The sequence below is a fragment of the Hemiscyllium ocellatum genome, chromosome 35, assembly GCF_020745735.1.
Source record: "Hemiscyllium ocellatum isolate sHemOce1 chromosome 35, sHemOce1.pat.X.cur, whole genome shotgun sequence".
In the NCBI taxonomy this organism is placed as follows: domain Eukaryota; kingdom Metazoa; phylum Chordata; class Chondrichthyes; order Orectolobiformes; family Hemiscylliidae; genus Hemiscyllium; species Hemiscyllium ocellatum.
Window position 1 is genome coordinate 27,133,547 of NC_083435.1, and position 17,636 is coordinate 27,151,182.

The window sequence follows — 17,636 nt, forward strand, 5'->3', positions numbered from 1 at the left end:
TTGTACCAGTCTAAATAATTTGGAGGAAGATTTTAAAACCTATGCTCATGAGAAATTGATTCGAGGCAGACATTTGCGGTATTGTCATGTGCGATGATTTGAATACAAATCCCGAGAGTTACCAAGACGAGACAGTGATGCTTAGAATACAAATAGTTCATTTCCTTCATTTTTTTTTCAAAAGTATGAATTACTTGACTTCTTAGCAGCCCAGTTGGACTTGTTGCCTGATTTGACGGAATTAAAGGAAGATGCCTTACCCTCCTCCAGTGAAAGAAACAGATCTGCCAATATATTCCGTTGCAATATGTTATTTTCATATAAAGTTTGGATACAATTCAGAGCTACACCAGACAGAAGGGAGATCGAACTCTGCAATGTAAACATCATACAAATCCACGAGCAAGACATCAACGCCAATGGAGATAAACAGCAATAACTCATCGTTATACAATGTACTGGAGACTCAGTTGAATGTACTTGTAATGAATTCAGTCGAAATCGAAACGTTCTTCATCACAAGAACAAGACACTACATGCAATGATGGTTACAACATTGGGCAAAGGCTTTTCAGTTTACATTGCATATGTTCCGATATTCAATATCGACATTTTTCGGAAAAGACTTTATCATTTCGATTGATATAATTCAAATCTTTGACATTATGGCATATAAGCATCTTAATTTGACTAATAACCTTTTCCAATGAGCTTGAAAAAAACTTGCATTGTTGGATGTAACTTAAAGAAGTGTTCGCTATATTGTGATTAGAACTGACATTTTATTTTGTTGCACTTATATTCTTGCACTAACACAGGAAAAGATGTTTGAACGTTTTCTTGAAGGTCGTATTGCACAATGCGTAGCAGGCAGGGTTTAAGGTGTTATTTATATAACAGAGCCAGGATCCGATGTTCCAAACTATGCTGGGGACCCAGATTAAGCAGAAGGTATCCATGAAAACCATGGCATGGTACGGAGTCCATGTAATTATGAAGGCCAGGAGAATAGCCAGAATGGTCCTAGTTCCCTTCTTTTCTTGTAATAACGCATCCTTTGTCCTCTTAGTATGTGTTGTGGTCACATTAATAGAATTACTTATTGTTCTGCTCTCTCTGTAATTCATATTCCTGATGTTTAAACCTGATACCGTTCGCACCTTGATGCCACAGACATCATTCTTTTGAATTTTGCTGCAAATATTTATTGAAGTGAGTGTCAAGTTGCCTAACCCGATATCGTGGAGAGCTGTTAAGTCATTAGTGCTCTTTGGTGTAGCATCTTCCTTGTTCGAATTTGATGATGCCAAGTCGAGTAAGTCAGACTCCCTGAAAAGTGTCCACTCTTTTCTTTGAAACCCACTAATACCTGACATTTCATTACTTATTGTGGCAATGTTCGTTGCGACCTCCAGCAAATTGTCAAAAGTATTTGCTGTTTTGCTGTGGTTTGATTTAATTAATTTGCCATTCACTACACTTGCAGTAACGGTGGCCTTACATAATTCAGATTAATTTCTATCATCCTTCATTCAACTCTTGCTCGCACAAGATATGTACACATACAAAATCGTCATTATGGTAACCGGTATGTAAAAGGTAACTATGATAGTGAAAGGTGAATGTGAGAAGAACAGTACATGACACTCAGCCACTTGGAAAACCCGGTCCCCTACAATGAACTGCCTGAAATAGCTGGAGCCCACAGGAGAAAAGACAACATCCAAACGGTTACAACCATCAGCCCTGCCATCTTAGTTGTTCTTTTCTTGGGTAGATAAGGGCATTGTCACACAGAAGTAGCATTCAAAGCTTATGACAAGGAGGCTCAGGAGAGAGGCGTTACTGACAACATAGTCTACAATAAGCCATAAATCACATGCAACTGGACTCGAAGGCCATTATCCATATACATGGTAAATGGTGTAAAGATTCAGAGAGAATACTCCAATGACCAAATCAGCACAGGCTAAGCTGAAAACAAAGTAGTTGTTAGTAGTATGTAATTGTCTGTTTATTTTTATAGAAATAATGACCAGAATGTTTCCAGTGGTGGTCACCAAACTTAATTTTCCTGTCACAACCACAATGCAGATCACTTCAGCCATTTTGTAAGGACACCATCCTCCAGTTCCAGACAAGTCTATTAAGATGTTGAGAGATTGATTTGCTTATGTTGCATTTGCCATAAGTCTCCTCTGATTTGTAGTTAGCACTAAGAATGCATGCATGAATAGGATAAAACCAAAGGATTAGGAAAATAATATTTCACAGTTAAAAAAAAATATTTCTACGAATTAAAATTCAACAAGGAAGACGTTTTAAGTAGTGCTGTTGTAAGCCTTAAGTATTTCGTGTTCGGATAGTGTTATGTTAAATGATCATTTCCACAATGTTCAACATTTGCAACTCATTTTAAGTTGTATGTAGTAATGAGTTAAACATATGACGGATATTCAATAAGTTGGCTGATGATTGGAAAACTGGCATTTTAAAACAAATGATGACAGCTTTGTGATCACCAGTTTGAGATTAACTTTATATTCGATATTTAAGGAGTTATTTTTCGCATTTTCCATTTGTGGAAGAGGAGCACCTACCCAAAGGAACGTAACTTTGGCCTTCGATTTCTAATGAATTGATTTGTCCACATCATTCTGGTCTCTCCATACCTTTATGTGGCAATGAAAATTGAAAGGTAATTAAATCATGCATTCGTGCACTTCGCACTCATCATCGGAGGTCTAAACTTCAAGAGCAGGAATGTTAACCTGGAGCTGCATGACTCATTAATTCTGCCACAAATTGAGTAGCATTTTCATTTGTATACATTATGGAAACAAAGTCATTGCAGTAATGGCATCGCAGAGGATCTATATTTAAAGATATGGTAGCAGAAACAGAAAAGGTGATGATTTGATGTGAGCTAAGTTGGCATTTCGCTCTTTGGAAAAGAAAGGTGTATGCAGTGTTTCTTTGGAGATGTTGAAAATTTGAGTCTGGATAATCAAGCCATTTGTTTTGTAGAATAACACGTTGTCAATAGGCATTAATAAAGTGATCATTCCAAATATCACAGTGGCTGACTGGGATTCGCAGATACATTTTTTAAGGCACATAAAGATATGAAAATATGAATTAGTCGCAGGAGTAGGACTTTCAGCCTACCAAACCTCTTCTAGCATTCAATAATAGAATGGTTATTTTTTTGTGCACGACAGCCTACCATTGATGTAATTAAATATCCATGATTCACAACACTATGTGTGCTTTCACGTTAGAAATATTCAAATGCACTACTCCCCGCCTCCTCAGGAAGTGAGTTTTTCGCATGTTTGTGTGAGTTAGTATGCATATGTGTGCGTCTATGGGGAAATATTGAATAGGGATTATAATTTAATTTCCAAAAGATGAACTCTAAAATGATGTGGTTACAGTTCGAGCCTGTCCAATCTTTCCTTATAAGACAACCCACCTTATACCCTCCCTCATTTCAGTGATCAAGTGATTCTTCTCAGAACAGTCTCCAACATTTTTGTGTCATTCTTTAAGGAGACGCACAATGTTGTGCACATCACATTTGATACAGTTACACCAATGCATTGCAGAATGACGCTTAACATTTCAATTTTGTATGCCACTCGCTTCAGCATCAGTTGTACATTTGCAATCGCTTCTCAAATTGCTTCTTGTAACTGCAGACTGACATTGGCGATTCAAGCATGAGATACTCAGAGCTTACTGAAAATCAGAAATCTGCAATTTCTCCCCATGTTGATAATATTCTTCTTTTGTTTCTCTTTTTGCATGGCAAATGGCCAATTTACTTTATTTCTGAACAACAGAAACATGACAGCTTGAATTTTATAAAATGTTCTGCCAGTTAATTGTCAATCATGATTAACTGACGTATGCTGCATGGCACATACTCTGCTTAGTTCATTTGTCCGCGAAATATCACACGCTTTTCATTCAGTGAAAGTGATAGTTCTCCTCAAATTACTGACAGTGAGTGAATTTTTTCCAAAAGCTTCGAAGCAATGTACATTTTTACAGCAGTATTTGAAATCAGTTCTATAATTTATCGTTAACATCTGGCGTCGAAATGAATGAAGATTTGTTGAGTGGCGTTGAAATGTTGTCTCTAAAGATTTTAGGTCCGTTAGTTGAAGAATTCTTGTTAAAATAACTTAATATCAGCGAAAATTTAGCTGGTGAGGGTAGAATATTTTCAGACATTTGATTGATTCCCTTAACTTCATGCATCATAATTAGAAGCTCAAGGAGAGAATGGAGAAATAGAATAATTTCAGTAAGATGGGAAAGAAGAACATATGCATCACATTAAGATCAGCTCGCAGACACCATACCTGATCACTTCTCAATCTGATAAATTTGTGAAGCCAAAATAAAACGTCTGGGACACTTAGAACTTTCCAAGGTTGAGTAATCGATTTTGATGTTGAGAATTTCTCATTGCTAGCAGTGGCATATTAAATAATGTTTAACAAAACATTATTATTTCCTATTGAAGTAATTATAAACATTTTATGAAAGAGGAGCTGAATACAATACTAGTATCAGATTTCCAATTCCTGTTTCTTCTCAAAGCTTAAAAAATGCAAGATTTAGAGTAACAGAAATTTTATCTGATTCTTCTCCTCTGAAATGTATGCTAACGATTTTTTTGCATTTTTTAATGCCTCACTTTCAGTGTATTCAAACCTCTGACAGAAAATACAATATTTACCAAGTATCTGCAGGCTAACTGTTCGTCTGCCATTTATCAAATGTTGCAATCGAAAAACACAGCAAAACGATGTTGTACAAACAATTGTAGGCAAGGAAGTTAGTGGCATGCGAGGAAAAGGAAAAACGTGAGGTCTACATATGCTGGAGAGGAGCAGTCGAAAATTGTGGCGCTGGAAAAGCACAGCAAGTCACGTAGCATCCAAGGGCAGGATAGTCGACATTTCACGCATTTCATTGTGAATGTCTTCATTCAATAATATTTGCAGTCGGGTTACAAATCGTTACCTTTCTACATGCCATGAAAAATGAATAATTTGAGCATTCATCGTGGGCTGTGGATATTCAAAAGTGTGCCAAAGTGAATTAATTACATTTTCAATGGCATATCTGTTGAAAATAAAATGAAACAGCTAATTTGTGTACAGCGAATGTCCAAAAGAAGTTCTGTGACAATGCCAATATGATATTTTTTGTAAACTTTATGATTCCACGCTAGAATATAAGCCAGATATTCAACAAAAGAGTGGCAAGGAAAATTTCACGCCATGAATGGAGGTCTGCAAGATCATTATTTTGGCATCTCAGTGCACCAATCCTGTTACATTCCCCTTGCAACTGGGCAGAATATTGTTTCAATCCTCTCACCCAACACTTCAATGTTGCCTCTTAATAGTAATGTGTCACCCGTAAGCACTGACCCTCTGATATCACAGAGCATTTATATCCCAGCACTGATCCCCATGCTACATTATTATGTCATACTGCCCCACCAACTGTACAGTGTTCTTTTACTGCTTTTGTCTCCGACAATACAACCCACTAAATTCTTAATGAGTTGTGGAAACATCTATTTGACTACCCAAAAGTGAAAATCTCAGCAGGACTGGTAGCATCTGTAAGGAGAGAAAAGAGCTGAAGTGTCGAGTCTAACTGACCCTTTTTCAAAGAGTTGCATCGTGGTTTGACTGCCTACAACAGTTCTTCATTAAGCAATATCAACACTTGAAACAACTGCTTAAAGACCGGATAGAGTATACCTCGACAGTATTAGAAAAGCAAATTTATGATTTTCTCAAAAGTGCCTTGCATAACGAGCATGCATGTCAAATTGACCTGAATTTTCTCGGCTTGTCATAAGATTCTGCTTTTTTTTTCCTGTTAATGTCCTTCTCCTCCACCCTCTCCACTTTCAGTTACTATTGCCATGGAGCTGAAGGGCCGCTGTGAAAGAGCCTACCAGCAGTGGTTTCTGCTGCTGACATACATGAGTTTAAATTAGTCAATGGCTTAACTTCTGACTGTTTGCCTTAGTTTATTATGATTTTGCTCATTGTTCCAAAAAGAGTGCACTGTTTTTAGATTCATGTCGATAACGTTTAATCAGCCAGGTGGTTGCACATTTTACCGGTCAATATCTGATATTACAAGCTTGTTTTTATTAAGATTGACTTCTGAATCTTCACTAGCATTGAATGCTCCTTGTCGAGAAAACTCCTTGTCAGTAAAACATCCAGAAAGGGTAGTTTCTACATGAATAATTCTTGGAGTCATCATTATAAAATTCAAATAACCCAATTCATCACTGGAATCTGCTTCATATCTCATATGGAATTGGTAACTGGGCTTTGTTAATCATACAGGCTCCCAATTAATTTTGCTAACTAGTCGATCATGATGTACTTTATCAAAATAATGTCACGTTTTAAAATGTTTAAAGACTTCTATTAGAACAATTACTAATAATAAAACTGAGCACGAAGAGCTAATGAATGGCGTTGAAAGAGGAATTGCTGAGCATGTTCCTTTTTAAAGTCAATTTTACATTCATAATGTAAAGTGATTCTTCTTCTCATAATCACGCTGGCATGTATCTTTATTTTTTCAGCGAATTATGCCCAGACTTTACTCTTTTGGACCTCGTTCATACTCACTGGGTCACTATCCGTTCATTCGTTTTGGGCAATAGACAAAACATTTGGGAATTCCTGTCTTGCCGAGCTCTGAAATTTCTACTCGTCCACAGGGCGGGTTCTGGAAGGCTGACTTGTGCTCTGATGGAATTTGCATTAAGAATTGTGCAGGAGAGGAAATGCCTCACGTGGATGATCATTAATATCTTTCCTTCCTTAAGGTATGATTTCTGACCGTGCTAATCAGACCTGAGACCTGAAATAAGGACTGCGCACAATTGTAAGGGTCTAAATTATGAGTCACATTTGTTCTACTCATTGCCTTCCTGCAATTGATATATTCAGCCGCCCAAGATCATACAACGGTTGACATCATAAGACCTCACTAAATTCTGAGCCTGTTATGATACTGTCCCTCAGGTGACACAACCGACCCGAAATAAATTGTGTTCTGCTTGTGGCTGCGTTATGTGTTTGAGGCATTAACTATCTCAAAATAAACATATGAAATAATGACTACTTAGGATAAAATCGCGCATGCACGTCTGCAGTGTGTTAAGGCTGATTTCAGTAATACAGTTTATTCCATGTTCAAGGAAGAAGATCTGATTGTTGAACAAAATATTACATTGGAGAAGGCAGCATCCTCAGTCAAGGTGAGAATGACCAGTTGGATTATTACCTGTGGAGGCAACTGACAGAATCATTCGTAAGTGAGCGAAAACGTAAAGTGTCATGATATTGAAGCAATGATTGGAAACGGCACAATTGAAATTGAATGAAATACATCACCTGCTTTGTGAAAGACAATTCATACTTTTTTATAACATCAAACCATGTGGAAGGTGAAACATTGGAATGAAATTGAAATGGAACGAAGTGAGCTGCAGACTGAAACTGCTTTCTGAATCGTTAAAGCAAACGGTTTCAACATTTCTCCTTGTTTTACGTGTCATACCTGCTATCCAATGCTGCAAGTATTCCATATATTTGTTGCAATATAGCTTCTGATTTTTATGTGTTGCATGTTCAGAAACGTTTTACTTGATTATGAAAAGGAGCCATCGAAACATATGGCGACTATGGGCAGATGTTATTGATTGGATTCAGAAGGAACGAAAAGATGTGTGGTAATCAAGTCAAGTCAATTTAAAACATTATCATTCACAGCAGGAAATAAGTTCGCATAAAGATCAAAATATCTGCATTTGCTGAATTACAATTGTTCGATCTGCATACTGTAGACAAAAAGTATGGAATGTGCAGATTCACCAAAAATACCAATGACTGCAACGAATGTGCAGGGAAGGCTTTCCACATGAACGATGATACAACTTGTCTTCCACGCATTCATTCCTGTCTTAATATTGGGGCAGTTTCACTTTCTTTAAGTAAGCGATATAATGCATCGAAAGCGGCCTCTTATTAATAAAGGAGGAAAACCTCTCGTGGCACAGTTTAATTCTACAGAGATTGGTGTTGTAGTCACTAGGAAAAAAACATAACAGGTGCAATTAAACAAGGCCAATTCAACCATTTGATTATCATAGCATTTACTGAATGTAGCTGTTCATAGAGTCCACGAGAGAAGGCCCAAAACGTGACCTATTCTTGAGAAACAATGCAGGACAGGCGACTGACATGTCAGTGGGGGCGCACTTTGTGGCCAGCAATCAAAATTCTATTATTTTTATTAGTACTATTTGTTTTATAATAGTAATGAGAAAGGATAGAACAGATTTAACATCTGAAGTTATAAATTGGAGGATACTAATTTTGATGGTAATAAGCAAGAAATTCCAAAAGTTGATTGGAGAATATGTTAGCAGGTAAAGGGGCAGCTGGAAAATTGGAAGCCTTTAGAAATGAGATCATGAGAATCCAGAGACAGTATATTCCTGTTCTCGTGAAAGGGCAAGCTGTTAGGTGTAGGGAATGCCGGACGACTGGAGAAATTGATTGCTTGGTTAAGAAATTGAAGAAAGCATATGTCAAGTGTAGACAGGAGAGATTGAATGAATCTTGAGAAAAGTGTAAGTTCAGCAGTTATATACCTAAGAGGGAAACCAGAAGGGCGAAAAAGGCGTCAGAAGTTAGGTTTTGTAAATAGTATTAAGGTGAACCCAAAGTCTTTTCACAAATACATTAATTTGGAACGAATACCAATAACAAGGCAGATTTTGTGTGGAGCTGCAGGAGATGGGGAGATAAGAAACCAGTATGTTGCATTAGTGTTTACTGTGGAGAAGAACATGGAAGGTATAGAATGAGGGAAATAGATGGTGACATCTTGAAAAATGTCCATATCAAAGAGGAGGACGTGCTGGATGTCTTGAAACGTATAAAGTTGGATAAATCCCCAGCAACTGACCGTGTGCCGTAGAACTCTGTTGGAACCAAACAAAGTGATTGCTGGGCCCCTTGCTGAGATAGTTGTATCATTGAAAGTAACTGGTGAGGTGTGGGAAGACTGAAGGCTGGCTAACGTGTACCAATATTATTTAAGAAATCTGGTCAGGGCAAGCCAGGGAATTATAGACTGCTAAGCCTGCCGTTGGAGGTGGGCAAGTTTTTGGAAGGGATCCTGAGGAACAGGATTTCCACATATATGGAACAATGGCTTTGTGCGTGTGAAATCGTGTCTCATAAATGCGAATGAGTTCTTTGAAGAAGTAGCAAAGAAGATTGATGAGGCAGTGTGGTAGACCTAATTTATATGGACTTCAGTGAAGGTGTTCAGGAAGGTACCCATAGGAGACTGATTAGCAAGGTGAGATCTCGTGGAATAAAGGGAGAACTAGCCATTTTGATACAAAAGTAGCTTGAAGGGAGAAGACAAAGGGTGGTGGTGGAGGGATGCTTTTCAGACTAGAGGCAGGTCATCAGTGGAGTGCTACTGATGGAGTGTCATCAGTGGTGCTGCGTCCACTACTTTTCATTATTTTATATAAATGATTTGAATATGAACATAGCAGGTAAGTTTACCGATGACACAGAAATTAGAAGTGTATGGACAGTGAAGAAGGTTACTTCCGATTACAATGGGATGTTGATCAGATCAGCCAATGGGCTGAGGAGTCGAAGATAGAGATTAATTTGGATAAATGTGTTGTGCTGAATTTTGGGAAAGCAAATCTTAGCAGGTGATCTACACTTCGATGTATGCTCCGAGGAGTGTTCCCAAACAAGGTGCCTTTGGAGTGCAGGCTCATACCTCCTTAAAGTAGAGTCACAAGCAGATGGAATAGTGAAGAAGGCGCATGGCATGTTTTCCTTTATGGGTCAGACAATTGAGGAATGTAGTTGAGAATGTTGTGGCTGTACAGGACGTTGGTTAGGGCACTTTTGGAATAATGCGTGCAATTCTCGTCTCCTTTTTATCTGAAGGATGTTAGGAAAGTTGGAAGGGTTCAGAAAAGATTTCCAATGATGTTGGCAACGTTTTTGGATTTGAGCCACAGAGAGAGGCTGAATACTCTGGGGTTGTTTTGACTGGAGGGACCAAGGCTAGAGGTGGGGGAGAGGTGGGGGCGGAGCCGAGACCACACTGAGATATGTGAAATCATGAGGGGCATGGATAGGATAAATAATGTCTTTTCCCTCGGGTGGGGGAAGTCCAGAGCGAGAGACCATAAGTTTAGGATGAGAGGGGAAAAATATTAAAAAGACCTGAGAGGCACCTTTTGCACACGAAGAGTGGTGTGTGTCTGGAATCAATTGCCAGACGAAGTGGTGGACGCTAGTATAATTGCAACACTTAAAAGGTATCTGGATGCGTATATGAATAAGAAGGGTTTAGAGGAATCTGGGCCTCGTGCTGGAAAAAAGGACTAGATTAGGCTGGCATATCTGGTCAGCATGGATGGCTTGGACTGAAGGATCTGTTTCCCTGAACTACATCTTTCTAACTCCATGACTGTATGATCTCTAGAGCAGTTTGGATTTGAATGTTTATTTCTTCGGTCAGTGATTGGGACATTAACAAATCACCTTGTAGCATAGGATTTATATTGATTGTGTGTGAATTGTGTGGCATTCACAACCATCAACTTCAGTTATGGTATCGAGCTAAACACAATCTGTTTCGAAATGTCTCACTCGTTTTCTTTATCTCATAACTTTGTTGCTCGATGTTGTATTAAGATCGCCTAGTATGGGTCAGTCATCCAATTTTTTTTCCACTGCTTTCTTTGTTTAAGAGGAACAAAGGATCTTGTGGAAGTGAGCAAATCACCGACGTTTATTTTCCCAGGTGGTTCTTCTGAGCCACCTTATCTTTCTATTTCTGCTCACGTACCCACATATCTCTCCAAATACAGAGCGTCCAGAAGTCATGACTTTCTGTGGCGATTCATCTCGATCGATCCTGCAATCTTCACACTCTTTTCTCAGTTTCCTGCTACTGAAGCCATGGATTTTTAGCTGAAGTCACCATTAGTGTCAGTTCACTGTCAAGAGGTCTTCATGTATACAAACAACGTCTATCCTCTGAATTTCGTTGATGTTGCACACATGTCTTTGGCTTAGGAACTGGTGAGTTCTTTTTAACGTGAGCTCCTGAGTCGGCAATGTTTTTCTGTGTTGAGCACTCAAGGATTTGACTGAGACACTAAATCTGACAATTGTTCATTCGTTTTCCTCTCATACTTATGTTGTCCTTGTGTCACCACCGCAAAGGAGAACACCGAAATTTGTTGCTGTTAAGAGTTTTGATTCTCAAGTTAGTTTATTGTTCGTACACACTTTGTGACTCAGCTTGCAAATAACAGTTTTGGTCATGCAATGTACATTTTTCTTTCCAAAAATCAAAATGCTTCTAAAACCTACATAGCTAATGTTAACGACAATGACTTGAAAGATTCTGTTATTATAGATGGATGGCAGCATGACAGTTTTGACGATCATGACAAAGGTATCTCTGATGTTGATAATCGAAATCGTTATGATCTTGATTGCTCTATCTGATTGCACCACTAGTTGTTTCTTTGACGTGGAATGTTTATTTGACCTCATTGAAATGTGGAATTGACGCAGCTTGACTTTGGGACTCTGGCAAACACGGTCACATGTCTTCCTGAATTCAGAGAATAGAGCCAGGTAAGGACTCCTTGACAGTCAGTCAGCATTCCTGCGGAGTGACGTTGTGGATCTGCACAAAGAAGTGGAGTAGGCCACTTTAGGAATGGTTTGAGAGAGCCTAGGCAAAGATTTTTAATGATGTAGCCAGAGAGAGCACATCGCAATTGCAGAGAGGGACGTTGGAAAACTTGTCTTGAATACCGAGGAAGGACAGGAAATTTAATAAAAGAGCAGTGCACGCCGAGAAGTCCCAGAAATAGATGAACCAATGGCAGCCCTGAGCTGATCTGGGGAGAGGAATCAGGAAGATCAAATAATCATTGACCTGGAAGTTCCCAAAAAAATAGCGAAAGGTGACCTGGGAATGGTAGCACCAAATTGTAAAATTGATGATGCCCCAGAAGATGTCACTTAGTCCAGCACATTTCACAGAAGTCGAAATGTCAGCTCACTGAGAAACATGATTTTAATTAATAGTTGTTTCTCCCTTTTGTCCAAAGACTGGATACTGATGTAAGTTAATGCCTTAAGTGCAGCGTGTAAACTTAACAATTCGTTTTGTTTATGGTGCTGCCTGGTTCTGGTTATTTGTGTGATATACACTAGAGCAGAAAATATGCTGCTGGAAAAGCGCAGCAGGCCAGGCAGCATCCAAAGAGCAGGAGAATCGACTTTTCGGGCGTAAGCCCTTCTTCAGGAATGAGGAAAGTGTGTCCAGCAGGCTAAGATAAAAGGTAGGGAGGAGGGATTTGGGGGAGGGGCGTTGGAAATGCGATAGGTGGAAGGAGGTCAAGGTGAGGGTGAAAGGCTGGAGTTGGGGTGGGGGCGTAGAGGTCAGGAAGAAGATTGCAGGTTAGGAAGGCGGTGCTGAGTTCGAGGGATTTGAATGAGACAAGGTGGGGGCGGGGAAATGAGGAAACTGGAGAAATCTAGGTTCATCCCTTGTGGTTGGAGGGTTCCTAGGCGGAAGATGAGGTGCTCTTCCTCCAGCTGACTTGCAAAAATTTAAGCAGCAAATCAAGCTATATTATCAAATGCAAGTAACTGATCAACCTCTTGCTGCTGCTTTATCGCCTGTTCAACCGCTATATACACGTTGAAAGAGGGAATGTTTAAGGGAGAAGTGTGAGGGAAATTTTTCACGCATAGAGTGGTAAGTAGGAGGCTGGAAAGCAAGTCAAAAGAAATGGTAGAAGCAGACACGTTGGCGACATTTAAGAGGCATCTGTTTGGTTACAAGTAAAGGGAGGGAATGGAGGGGTATGGACCGAATCAACAAGAAAGTCGTTTTTAGTTTAGTTGATGATTGACACAGACTTGGAGGGACAAATGACTTCTTACTGTACGGTATTTCTCTTTTATTCTTTGTGCTCTTTTATGCTCCATCAAACTAACTTTACTCTTCTGGACTTAGTTTCCTTTCCGCTTTTCTAGCATATACTTTCAGTTCCACACTTCAAGTGTTAAGAGACATTTACTGTAGCATGTAACTTGATAAAATTGTGAGATTTCGCTATTTTGGCAGAACCCTTCGCACTCTTTGTTTTGCAAGGTATAATTGAATAATTGGATTATAAAAGCTTTCCAGACATGTGAAAGTGCAACTATCTCCACGTTCTGATCTGCATCAGAAATTCCAGCAGCTGGAATACCTTTTACATGGAAGCACAATATTATTGGTTGGTTCCAAATTTCTTGTTCCGAAAAAATAACTCCATGGATGCCGAGGACGTGATTGTATAATACCTGACTGAAGGAACATTGTTAGCAAATACTAACACGTTCAGCACAGAACTTTTGGTTCGTGACAGGAAATTGGTATTTTTCTTCAGAAAAAATGAAATTTAAGTAATCCATTATAAATCACACAGCTGAAATCTTTTAATAAAATTATAGAATAATTATTAAGTGATATTGGTTTGTACAACAGAGGGAGGAAGTTCATTTTTAATTCCAGCATTTTTCTCTTAGTTATTCCTTTGACCAATTAAAATTAAGTGACATTTCAAGACAGTGAACAGTTCCTTTCTGAACCTACTTTGCGTCACAGCATAAATGACGGTATTTGTGCAGGAGCTCAGAAGCTGCAGCATGATGCCCACACTTTTGAAAATATCCAAGGTGTTGAACATGAATCTGAGTTTAAAATAGCTTTTAATTCTATAATGTACGAATTCTGCAACTGTTGTTACCCACAGGAGGAGAAAACTAATGGATATTCCAAAAAGTAATACAATGGACCTTCTTCGCTTCTTCATTTCAAGGTCCTCCATTTTTTGCCCATTGCTGTTTTGGATACGCAGCTTTTTTCGGGCTTGACTGGCCACGAAAATGCACTTGACTGTAATAATGTTAAAGATTAAAATCAAAACAAATGGCAGAATCGGGGTTAAGAGTTGATCGAACGAAGAAAATGCTATTCCGGCAAATTGAAAATAGATAGTTGGTGACTCGACACAGCCCCGTGGTTTATCGTCAATTGTTCCAGTTGGAATATACAAGAAAACCCATGATATGTTTTTTATGCAAAATAAAACATTCATTGTGATAATAACTCGAGTAGCAGTTTTCTCGGTGCAATATTTTGGTTTCAGCTTCTGACAGCAAATGGCTACAAAACGATCAAAAGTAAAGGCAACTGTGAACCAGACAGAAATGTCTATGGCAGTTGGAGATAGGAATAGAATAAGTCTGCAGACGGATGTGTAAATCGGGAAGAAGTTCAAGAAATATAGTGCAATAATCCTGTGTAAAATCACATTACAAAAGATCACCATGAGATCTGCGGTTGCCATAGCCAGTAGGTACTTAGTGATACCTTTAGATAAACCACATTTTTCTTTCAATAGAATGAGAATTGCTAACAGGTTAACTATGGGGGAAAACAACAAGCAAAAGTTAAGCAGCAAATAATAATTAATGGCAAAGTTAACTGTGTTAATGTAAGATTTAACATTCATCACTTGCATCAATTTATCTTCTTCAGAAGACTGTTTTGAGAGTTTCTCAATTATGTCACATATGAATCTAAATTCGATCATAATATAACGCACCAGTCATTATTTGATGGCACCAAGGATATTAGTTTGAGAAATAAAAGGAGCACTAACAAATGATGAAATGAAGGAACACAAAAATCAACATTTTTTCTTTAAAATGGATAGTAACAACATAGGGAATAGAAGAATGGAAGTAATTGACAGTACAGGAGAAAGCAATGCCTGGGATAAAAAAAATATGGTAGACTGAATCGGGAATAGAATTATATTGTAGCTGTCAATAAACATAAAAAGACAAAAGTTTTCGCAAGTCAGTAGTTAAATACGAATAATAGAAATGTTCAGATCAAAAAAAGAGACGAAATAGGAACAGAAGAGCGTGAGAAGGTGACGATAATTGAGTATTGGATGGACGAAAATAGCAAGGATTGAAACTTTTGAAGTGAATAGATAACGAGAAATGAAAATACTTTTAGAGAAAATTTAAATTGGGAGGAGCGAAGAGAAGATCAAAGATGGAGTTCAAAATTAAAAATTGCAGTACACCAGCTTATAATCCAACAGGTTTTATTGGAAACACTAACTTTTGGACTGCCGCTCTTTCATCAGGTTGTTGTTTCATCAGGTCCACACCCACCTGATGAAGAAGCGGAGCTCCAAATGCTAGTGCGTCCAATTACATTGGTTGGACTATAACCTAGTGTTGTGTGAGTCTAACTTTGTACACACCAGTCCCACACCAGCACATCCAAGTCAAAGATGGACATTGCTATGTGAGTGCATGGCAAGTGAGAGATCAACGCAACTGATTTAGCAGGCAAAAGGCATAAGCAACCATACAATTTAAGTATGTGATAGATGCACAAGAACTACCTTACCAGGTACTCCCGCTACTGCGAGGAGAGGGTAGTATATGGCCTCAAGCTGAGCTGTTTGTGTCCAAAACATTTTAATCCTGTCCTCCATTTTTGAAGTTGTTCAAGGCGACCGATCCATCTAAAGTGCTGAGGTTTTGTTTAAATATAAGGCAAAATTAGGAGCTGATTTATTTTGCATTCTGAATGATGTAATGATGTTCAATGCCTAAGGTTGTTTATTGCAAATCTTTGAACACAGATGGTTCTTACAGCATCTGGAGTTTCTTTGATGAAGTCATTAGGCAATTTAAAAAGTTCATCTACACCTTTGGGAGAAACAGGAGCAATTTATAAGAATAACATATTATCTTGCCAAGAGAAGTTTACTTCAGAACGAACAGACGATATCTGAACGTAGATGATCAATGAGGCATTTTCATTTGAATTCTAAAAACATCCTTTATAATTCCAGTCTGTATATTTTTTTAAGAACCTCGTACACGTCTCTTTCATTTTTAATTCTTAGTCATTCTTAGTAATTCTCTATTCTTGGTTAACAGTTTCCAACATTTCTCATTTCAAGTTACTTTCGCTCAATCCATCTGAACCTCTTTCCCTGCAATATTCACGAGGGCATGAGAAATTAGGAATTATGAGTTTACGGGTGCATACCATGAGAGAGTGTGTTTGTGTTGTAAACTCCAGCTCTTTTGAAAGAATTCAGCAATGACTCCCTCACAAAGATGTTTTCCTGCCATTGAGTCAGTTTGTATCAAACCGATTTGGAAGCAATGTCATCCACTGTTTCACTTCCAAGGGAAGGACATTCTTCCTCAAATACGAATATGGGTGTTCTCTGCTCACTCAACAAAACTTTGTAAAATTAAAGCAAGACTTTTTTTTATTCGAAACTGCATGAAGTAAGAAAGGCAACTTGCTATTTACATTCTCAACTCATTCATGGATCAGTTGGAAACCGTTTGTGTTTCTTCTCCGAGTACATCTGCATTGTACTGAACATTTAAAAGCCTGACTTATTTTAGCAAATATTGTACTTTTTTTCGTTGTCCTATAGAAGTGATCTTTCTGACAGTTCACACACTATGTATTATCTATTACTTTGTGGTGCTGTCACGTGTACTGTTCACTCCTCTTTGGGGCTCCATGTATCGATGCATGGCATTGTCACAGTGCCTTGCATCTTCAGAGAATTTGAGAAACTAATATCATTAAATGCAAGAAAGCTTATTCTATATGATTGTTTTTCAGCATTAAACCTTTTGCTATCCCAGTCCACTTCACTACTAATATATGTCCCAAATGAGTCGGCATATTCCCAAAGCCTTCATGTACACTCATACAGTTCTTTGCTATTTATTCTACCACAACTGAAGCCACATAGAACACATATGCATGTTTGCTCTTGATTTCATGGCTGGATATTCGGGATGAAGTCACTCGCCTGTTGGTAGATGCCAGTGCTTGAATGAACCCATTCTGTAATGAGCATGGCAGAGAATCAGACTTCTGTTTTTCCACCTACATCAATGTACCAGAAGTAGTTGCAAGTTGAGAACCAATATGTCCAGTGATGTGGTGACATTATCGACTGAACTATCATCCTTGCCATACTCAAGGCGTTACATCCCAAAAACGTTCCAAGAAGTATGATAAGCATGGTTTTCATTCAAGAAAGCCATGTTGACAATGTTTCTTTTGATCTACGTCTATTTGAAGTTATATGTATTGAACAAATATTCTGTTCAGTGGGTTTCCTTTGTGCAGTGAATGTTTTCATGTTTTGCCATTTTTAAATTTAATTTGCCAAATCTCAATTAATATATAAATGTTTCTTTTGAATTGTCGTACTTTTATCTACGCTGCCTAAGTTATCACTTCATTTCATCAGCAAATGTGTTTTGCACGCTTTCCATTTTATAGATTTCATCTTACTTGCCAACATTTTGACATGATATTTTCACATAATACTTTATGTGTTTTTTTTAAGAGTATGGGCACTAGTACAACTGAATCCGCCT

General features: G+C 38.3%; 1 pseudogene; it reads right to left on the reverse strand.

Moving 5' to 3' along the window:
- Window positions 1-809: 809 nt before the first annotated feature.
- Window positions 810-7,399, reverse strand: LOC132832583 (muscarinic acetylcholine receptor M2-like; annotated as a pseudogene).
- Between the last annotated feature and the right edge of the window lie 10,237 nt (window positions 7,400-17,636).